The following is an 8264-nucleotide window of genomic DNA, read 5'->3' on the forward strand; positions in this document are numbered from 1 at the left end:
TCTAGGGACCTCCTGTCTAAATGCATGAGCAATTTAATTTCTCAGGACAAGTTTCTGGATGGTGACAACAGTGGAACATGCCGATGCAATATGCAGCCACATACAGTAGCTGCTTGTAGTCTCTGCTGGGAGAGCATGTAACAGGGTGACAACAGAAGAGAAAAACTGGGACACAGGGACAGAGAGTTGTTAGCCTATCTCAAGGACTACCTGAAAAAAGGACCTTCATGGCAGGATCACCAGGTATTATGTTATTCAAAGCTGAGGTTTAAAATTCTGAAAATGTCATTTGAAACTATATTGACATGTTATAGATCATTCAACAGTGACTGGGTTCACAATTATCTTAATGGCTTGCCGAGTGGTGTGAAACCTTATTAATAAACTGGCAGAGGGACATAGGCAAGGTGTAGAGGGTTGCATGCTATCCATTAAAACGCACCCTGGTTCGAATCCCAGCTAGGTCACTATCTGCAAGGAGTTTGCATGTTCTCCCTGTGCTGGCGTGGGTTTCCTCCAGGTACTCCGGTTTCCTTCCACACTCCAAAGACATGCTGGAAGGTAAATTGGCTCCGGTCTAATACGGCCCTGTATGTATGCATGGGATATAGGGACCTTAGATTGTAAGCTCCATGAGGGCAGGGACTGATGTGAATGTACGCTATGTAAAAAACGCTGCGTAAATTGTCGGCGCTATATAAATACCTGTAATAAATCAAAATAAATGTTCCACACCCATAGCATAAAGTGGCTTTATTTCTTAAAGGAAGAGTTTTTGTTTCTTCTGAATATCAACTTAACTTATGTTGTGATTTTAGGTGCATCTAAAACCAAGCAAAGTTCCTTTTTAATATCACTTATCTGTAAAAAAAAAGTCTGCTGCCACCCAACACCATCCATAGGCATGTTAAACTGTTACTGAATTAGTGAAGGAGGCTGATCTATGGTGACAAGTTCACACGGGAAACAAATATATAGAGCCAGATGGCCTGCAGATCTTCCTTGAGAGCCTCATTAATTGTTAGCATAGAGTGTAGGTATTCCCATCCAGCAGTATGGATAGATAGAGCTCAGAATGTCCGTATGGGAAATGTACACCTTTCTGCTGTGATCCAAAATAAATTAGTGTTATGTCTATTAGGCTGCCACATTAGGACTAGAGTTACATGTGCATATAGGCACGACCTGCACTTGTTTGCACACTTCTCATGGGGAGAGATGCCCCTTCTGTTTATAAGTTCCACACAAACTCATTTGGTGAATTGCCAGAACAGTAGCTTCTCCCTGGGGGCGCAGAGGTGTCAAGTCACTGGCACTCTGTTTGTCTGTCTCAAGGCTACGCTATCAGCCAGATCTTTGCCAACAGTATTTCAGCTGAGTACTAGAGATCAGCTTTCCTATAGCTTCCTCTTTAAAAGGGTGCTTAAGGTTTGGGCTGCTGGCTGAGTGTCAGAGATGCCAGCCTCTCTCGCAACTCTTCTCAAGTCTAACGGGTCACTAAACACAAACTTCATAAATTCTTTAAACCAGATTATGTAAATGGGTTTTAATAACAGTAACGGATGAATATGTAAAAATGGGTATTAAAATATTAGAAGATATTTAAAGAAAACCTGTATTCTGCTAGAATTAAATGAACAGAGCTGCAGTACAGCAGATACTGGAAGGTTCTGCTCTTACCTTCTGAGCATTGCCCACCTCCCTAATATACAGGCAGAGCCCCTTGAAAACCCTTATGCAAATATTGACTTTCTGAAAGTCAGTACTCGCATGTGTACAAGCACACCTATCATCTGACACTGTCAGGGCCTGATGATTGGCCACTTAGGTGACTAGCACAGCATTGTTGGATGCAGGGAAAGTGTGTTGCCACACCTCATAGCTGGAAATTGGGTTTTAAGGTCCCCACACACCTTACGATAATCGTACGATAATCGCGGGAAATCCCGCGATCGTACGATTATCGTAAGGTGTGTGGAAGCCGTGCGACCTCTACTACTGTAAGGTGGCACGACTTTAAACTTACGGACATGTTCGAAAACCCGCCGAGCATCGTACGATGTTCGGTGGGTTTGTGGCATGTCCGTACGATAACAACCATACGGGCCGGTGTGCGCAAGCGCACACTGCCCGTTCGGCATTGCGGTCATCGGAAGCCCGCCCCTCAGGGGGCGTGGCTTGCGATCATCGCAAGTACGATCTGCCTATGCAACGTAGGCAGATCGTACGTTTTTTTAAGTACCTTACAACCATCGCAAGACAAAAGTCTTGCGATGGTTGTAAGGTGTGTGCCCAGCCTTACATGTGGGCTCCTGTGGGGGATCAGGAAGGTGGTTGCCACTTACAAGGTATGAGCGAGTACCTTGTGGTGCCTACTTTACGGTGTCTGCATTAGTTCTTATTAGAGAAGTACTGGTTTGCTTTAAAGAGAACAAGTCATTACTGGGTGTACTTTGAATTGGAACATTCACTCTTAAGTTATTATGAATCTGGAAGCTTACCTACTGTATATTAGATATATATCTGTCCCATTAATTAGCTGTACCAAATACATCAGAGGATAGCTCTTGGAGCCAAGAATAAGAGGGGGCAGCCTTTCTTGGGTGAATTTTTTGCTGCCCTGCCAAATATGTGCACTCATTCTGATAACACATGCAGCCTTCTAGTATCTAAGAAAACTCAAAGAAGACCCGTATCTTAGAAATTGTGCCCAAAAATGCAAATAATACTAATCGGCAGTATTGCTGTGGTTTTCTTTGCAGTTTATATTTTCCCCATTCCTGACTTTCTATGTCTTGTCCCACACTGTGTTCTTGGCCATCTTGGTAAAGGAGCAAGGCTTTGCTTCCTTATATCGGAGATGCTTCCCTGATGACGGTGTGGATATCAGAATGGATGAAGGAAAACCTACAGGGTTATTCACAAAAGGGTGAAGAGTTTGGAGAAGGCAGGAGAAGGGAACAATCTAGGATAACATAGCTGAACTGGAAACATTCTCCAATTCAGCTCAATTTTACAGTTAAGCTATGGTGGCCTAGATTGTTCCCTTCTCCTGCCTTCTCCAACTCTTCACCCTTTTGTGAATAACCCTGCAAATCTTCAAGGAGAACAGTAAGCAGCACTGGTGACATCGCCAAATCTCACACCAAACTGAGACTAGCAGTCCAAAGCTGCAGTGCCTGAGATTAGGGGAGTCCCGAGGCCGGGTGTCACCCGGAGCGGAGACTGGGTGACACCACGAAGTGACATCATAGCGATTGCGCATGATGTCATTGCGCACGTACGGTCATCTATTTGATGCCTGCCAGCGTCCATCACCAAGAGAGAGGGGGACACCCGGCAGGATGAGGTATGCCGCCGGGTCCCCTCCTCTCTTCTGGCAAAACAAATGACAAACGCACTCAATGGTTCACCAACTATACAGTAAGGTGCACACGAAATGGGCTTTAAACAGTAGAAAGGTATTATGGCACACTCACAAGTCAGCATGTAAAAAAACTTGTCTCACCACTAAGGTTAATAACAGAGGTTTGGATACACGTCTTCTGCAGAAAATCTGAAAGCCGCACAGCCGCGCCAAGGCACCCCTTATAGTGCGGTCCTAACTCTAAACCATGAGAGTCCCCATCCTGGAGCACATGGGGGCAGAAGACACATGGGGACTCTCATGGTTTAGAGTTACGACCGCACTATAAGGGGTGCCCTTGCACGGCTGTCTCGCTTTCACATTTTCTGCAGAAGACGTGTATCCAAACCTCTGTTATTAACCTTAGTGGTGAGACAAGTTTTTTTACATGCTGACTTGTGAGTGTGCCATGATACCTTTCTACTGCCCTCCTCTCTTCTGACACTGTCAGGCTCTCGGTCCATGACTGAGTGCACAAAGTTTTAGAGGGGGTGACACCAAAATGACTGTCAGTCATTTTGGTGTCACCCCTCCAATGGCGTCACCCGGGTGCGGGCCGCACCCCCCTTGAGATGCCACTGCCTGAGATGATCTCACACAGCTATGAGGTACAAGGCACAAGAAGTGCTATTTTGCAGGAGAAATTCAAGACCAAAAAGGTAGATTTTTCAGTCAACTGATATCTAGACGACAGCCTACATGAAAGCAGGAGTTCAGGTTTCCCTATAACAATATTCTGCAGGTTAGTACATAGGCACACACGTGTAACATATGACAAAACAAACATCTTTTTGATCTCTGCCAACTGTTTAGAGCACACTGAAGAATAACTCCTAACAATTCTTGTTATAAAGCATAGGTTCAGGGCTCTGTAATTTCCACTAGGTGGTGATGTATCACAATGCATGATGAAAGTTGTATTACAAGACAGAGCCGCTTGTTGCAACAAATCATTTCATGTAAATCTAGACAAACTGGAGAAATGGAGAGTGAGTATTTTCACAGCAGCCCAATTACACCCTCCTTGTTCTGTATGAAGACATCATGCATTAAAAGCTTTCAAAAGCCCAGCCAAAGAAGAAAATTAAAGTAGATGTAATCCCTTACTGGATGGATGACACTTTGGGACTGATGTATAACCAGCATATAGCTGGACGAAAGCCATTTGCATTCACACCACTAGATGGAACCAAGGAGCATAGGAATTTCTTATGCTCCTTGGCTTTAGTTACAGAGTCCCTTCATTTACTCTGCACACTGTGTAACAATTATGTTTTCCTTTTATAATGTTTTCCCCCTTTTTGTATCCTGTGTTGTATCTCAGTGTTGCTGATCCCCTCCACCTCTTTTCAGCTATTTCCTGTTTGCAAGCACGGTCTTTAGCTTCGGCTACATATCATTGCTTTGGACCAGCTTCCTCGAGGCTAGGTTCACACCTAGGCAACACCTCACCGCGTGGCAATCGTGCACGGTGCCGTGCGGTCAGAAGTCACCAAGGTGTGAACCAATCGCGCTGTGGGTGCCATTGTTTTTTAATGGCACCCCAGTCGCGCCGAGCGGATCGCGAAGATTCCGCCCGTGCTTCCGAACACGCTAAAACAGCCACGCGTTGTGTATCGCAAAAAAAAGGTACTTGTACATTTTTTTCTGCGTTTGCCACGTGAATCTCACCCCATTGAAATCAATGGGGCCGCGCGGCAATGGCTGCCTGCATTGTGCAGAACCGCGTGATCCCAGGACACGCATCCCGGGTGTCGTGCAGTGTAGTGCCGGTGTGAACCTAACCTGATAGTAACAATAGTTGTCACCCCAGTACCTGCACAAGGACCTTCGTGGCAGGATCAGCTGGGTTATTTAAAAAAAACAAGCTGCAGATTTAAAAAGCTTGAAAACTACTTTTGAAGTTGCACAAACATATCAAAAGGTTATACAAGATTTATGTTATTGGGTTTAGATCTACTTCAGTACTACCCACTACCACCCAAGCCACTGAACTTCACTGTATTGTGGAAATACTGCTGGCTGGGGAATATTTACAAGGTTATTCACAAAAGGGTGAAGGGTTTGGAGAAGGCAAGAGAAGTGAACAATCTAGGACAACATAGCTGAACTATGAATTGGGAGAATTTTTCCAAATCAGCTATTCTGGCCTAGATTGTTCCCTTCTCCAAACTCTTCACCCTTTAGTTAATAACCCTGTTAAGAGTCTGACAGTTCCGTGTGGGATACCCAGTTCCCTGCTGTGCTCTGTGGTTCCTCCCGTTGGTCTCTGGTCACTGGGGCCAGTGGACTGAACCACTGAGTGTAGCAGGGGACACAGAGGGAAAATTGACCAGAAGTATTGGATTCGACAGATTTTTCTGACAGTGTTATCTCTTCAATACAGCAAATTTTAAAAGCACGGGAGATAAGAAATGGAAGTATTATTTGCCTGCTTTTTGTGTTTATTCCAGCAACACCATCAATTTAACAAAGTGTTTAAAGACTGGACTGTCAGCGGAAAATCTGGGTCTGATCGTGCGAATTGTGGCCGTCAGCGACTAGTCAATGTTAGGGCAGAACGGAGAGTGGCAAGACTGGTACAAGACAACAGAAGGGCAACAGTGCAGTGTCAGATTCCTCACATCACCTTCCAACATCTCGTGGAGTCGCGAGGCGGCCCAACGAAGTCATCTCGTGGAGTCATCTCGTGGCCCAACGAAGTACTGATGGGGTGGTCATAATAATCTGGCAACTCAGTGTATATTGTGAACGCTAGAGTCTAGAGATTCAGCTAGAGCAGGGGTCCCTAAATGGCGGACCACAGTCTAGAACACAGATCAAGTGGTGGTTCTGTCCGGACAGCTATCACCGACCTGCACTGGGTCATGGCTGTCTGAAAGTGGCTACACAAAGGGACCATGGGGAACAAAAGTAGCCACCCTCCAGAAGGAAGGACAGTGTCAGCACCAATTCAGAGATTATTGGAGGATCTACAGCCGAGTGACACACAAATAAGATACATTTTTATTAATAGTGAAGGTACATGAATGTATTTTTAAGAAGAGCTGAGGGTCACTTTAAAACAGAACTCTGAGCACTTAAAATCTTAACCCTTGCAGTGAGCTACCCCCTCACTGCAAGGCTTAAGTGCTCATTTTGCCTAGGGAGCTAAAATAACAATGTTATACTCACCTGAACCGTAGCACAATCCCGGCTGGTTCCTAGACTGCTCCCTGCAGCCTGTCTTCTCCTACACTGCAGCAATGGAATGTCTCTCAGCATCCTCACGTTCTATACACTGAGGGGAATTTATCAAAACTGGAGCAGACACAATTTGGAGCTGCTGTGCATGGTAACCAATCAGCATTCACCTTTCATTTTCAACGCTTAACTGAACAAACTGAAAAGAGACGCTGATTGGTTGCCATAGGCAACTGCTCCAGATTTTGTCTGCTCCAGTTTTGATAAATCCCAGCCAGTGTATAGAAAGTGATGACTTACAGGACCATAGACCGCTAGAGTGGAGGAGGAGAGAGGCTGAAGGGTCCGGTCTGAGAGCAAGCTGGGTATGTGGTTCAGGCGAGTATAACAAATAACTAATTTTGCAGAAATAACAAATCATTCTAACATAACGAATATGACAAAAATAATTAATTTGCTTGACGAATAGAAACAAAACACATTTTTTGCCGGCGTAGGTATTAGTACGGGGTAGCCCCTCTGCAAGGGGTGAGATGTTATTTGCCTGTGTTCTATTTTAAAGTAGAAGGAAAGGCTAAAATAACCTACATTTAAAACGTTGCCTCTCTGACTGCTATACAGGCAGGCCCAGATTCCCCACAAGGCCACCGAGGCCCGGTCTCGGGGCGGCGGGGCGCAGAGGGGCGGCAGCGGTGTCCTTGTGGGGAAGTTGCCCTCTCTACATTCAGTCCTCCTTTGTACAAGCAGGACTAAATGTAGAGTGAGGCAGCCGATTTTTCGTTTACATGTGAACTCAGCGATGTCGCTGAGATCACATGTAAACAGTGTGCAGCCGGTCCGTCCGTCCATCCTCCCCTCCCCCTGCACTTACCTTTCTCCTTTGGTTCCGTCCTCCGCCGCCGAGTCCCGAGTCTCTCACTGCAGTGATCAGAGCGGCAGGGTTATAAGTAACCCTGCCGCTCCGTGTAGACTGTATACAGTGAGAGGGGAGAGCTGTGCCGTGCTGCGCTGTGCCGTGCTGTGCTGTGCCGTGCTCTTCCTCTCTCACCTGTCACAGGAGTTCCAGCACAGTGCTGTGCTAGAACTCCTGTATTGGAGGTGACCGGGTCAATAAAGAGAACCTGTCACCTCCAATTGCTATCACACAGGTGATTGTTTTTTCCTGTGTGATAGCAATAAAGTTAGGTGAAAAAAAATTAAATTGATTTAAAAGGAGAACTATGACATGAGTGATTTCCACTCACCTCATAGTTCTAAGCCGACCTGTGACAATGTGACTGTCACAGGTCGGCTCAGTAGATCGGGAGGTGAGGGAACACATACCGGGTTCCCTCACCTCTCGATCCTGTCACGGCTTTCTGCTCTCTAGATAAGCAGAGCCAGCTGTCACTCACGCAGCTGGGCGGATCCCGTCATCTAAGTCGGGATCCGCTCCAGGTGCGGCTGTAGCTCACGGTATACTGAGCTTAGGGTAACAGGAAGCCGCTAGTTTGTGTCCTCCCGTTACCCCAAGGAGAACTATGGGGAAAAACACTGACCCCATAGTTCTCCTTTAAAAAAAATTAAATAAATAACAATTAAAAAAAATAATATGAAATAATTAAATAAAAGGGTGATTAAAAAGTAAAAAATAATAAGAAACAAATTATTAAAAAATAATTGGGGCGGCAGGGAG

This window comes from Nanorana parkeri, unplaced genomic scaffold (genome assembly GCF_000935625.1).
Source record: "Nanorana parkeri isolate BGI_ZX_2015 unplaced genomic scaffold, ASM93562v1 scaffold2, whole genome shotgun sequence".
Classification (NCBI taxonomy): domain Eukaryota; kingdom Metazoa; phylum Chordata; class Amphibia; order Anura; family Dicroglossidae; genus Nanorana; species Nanorana parkeri.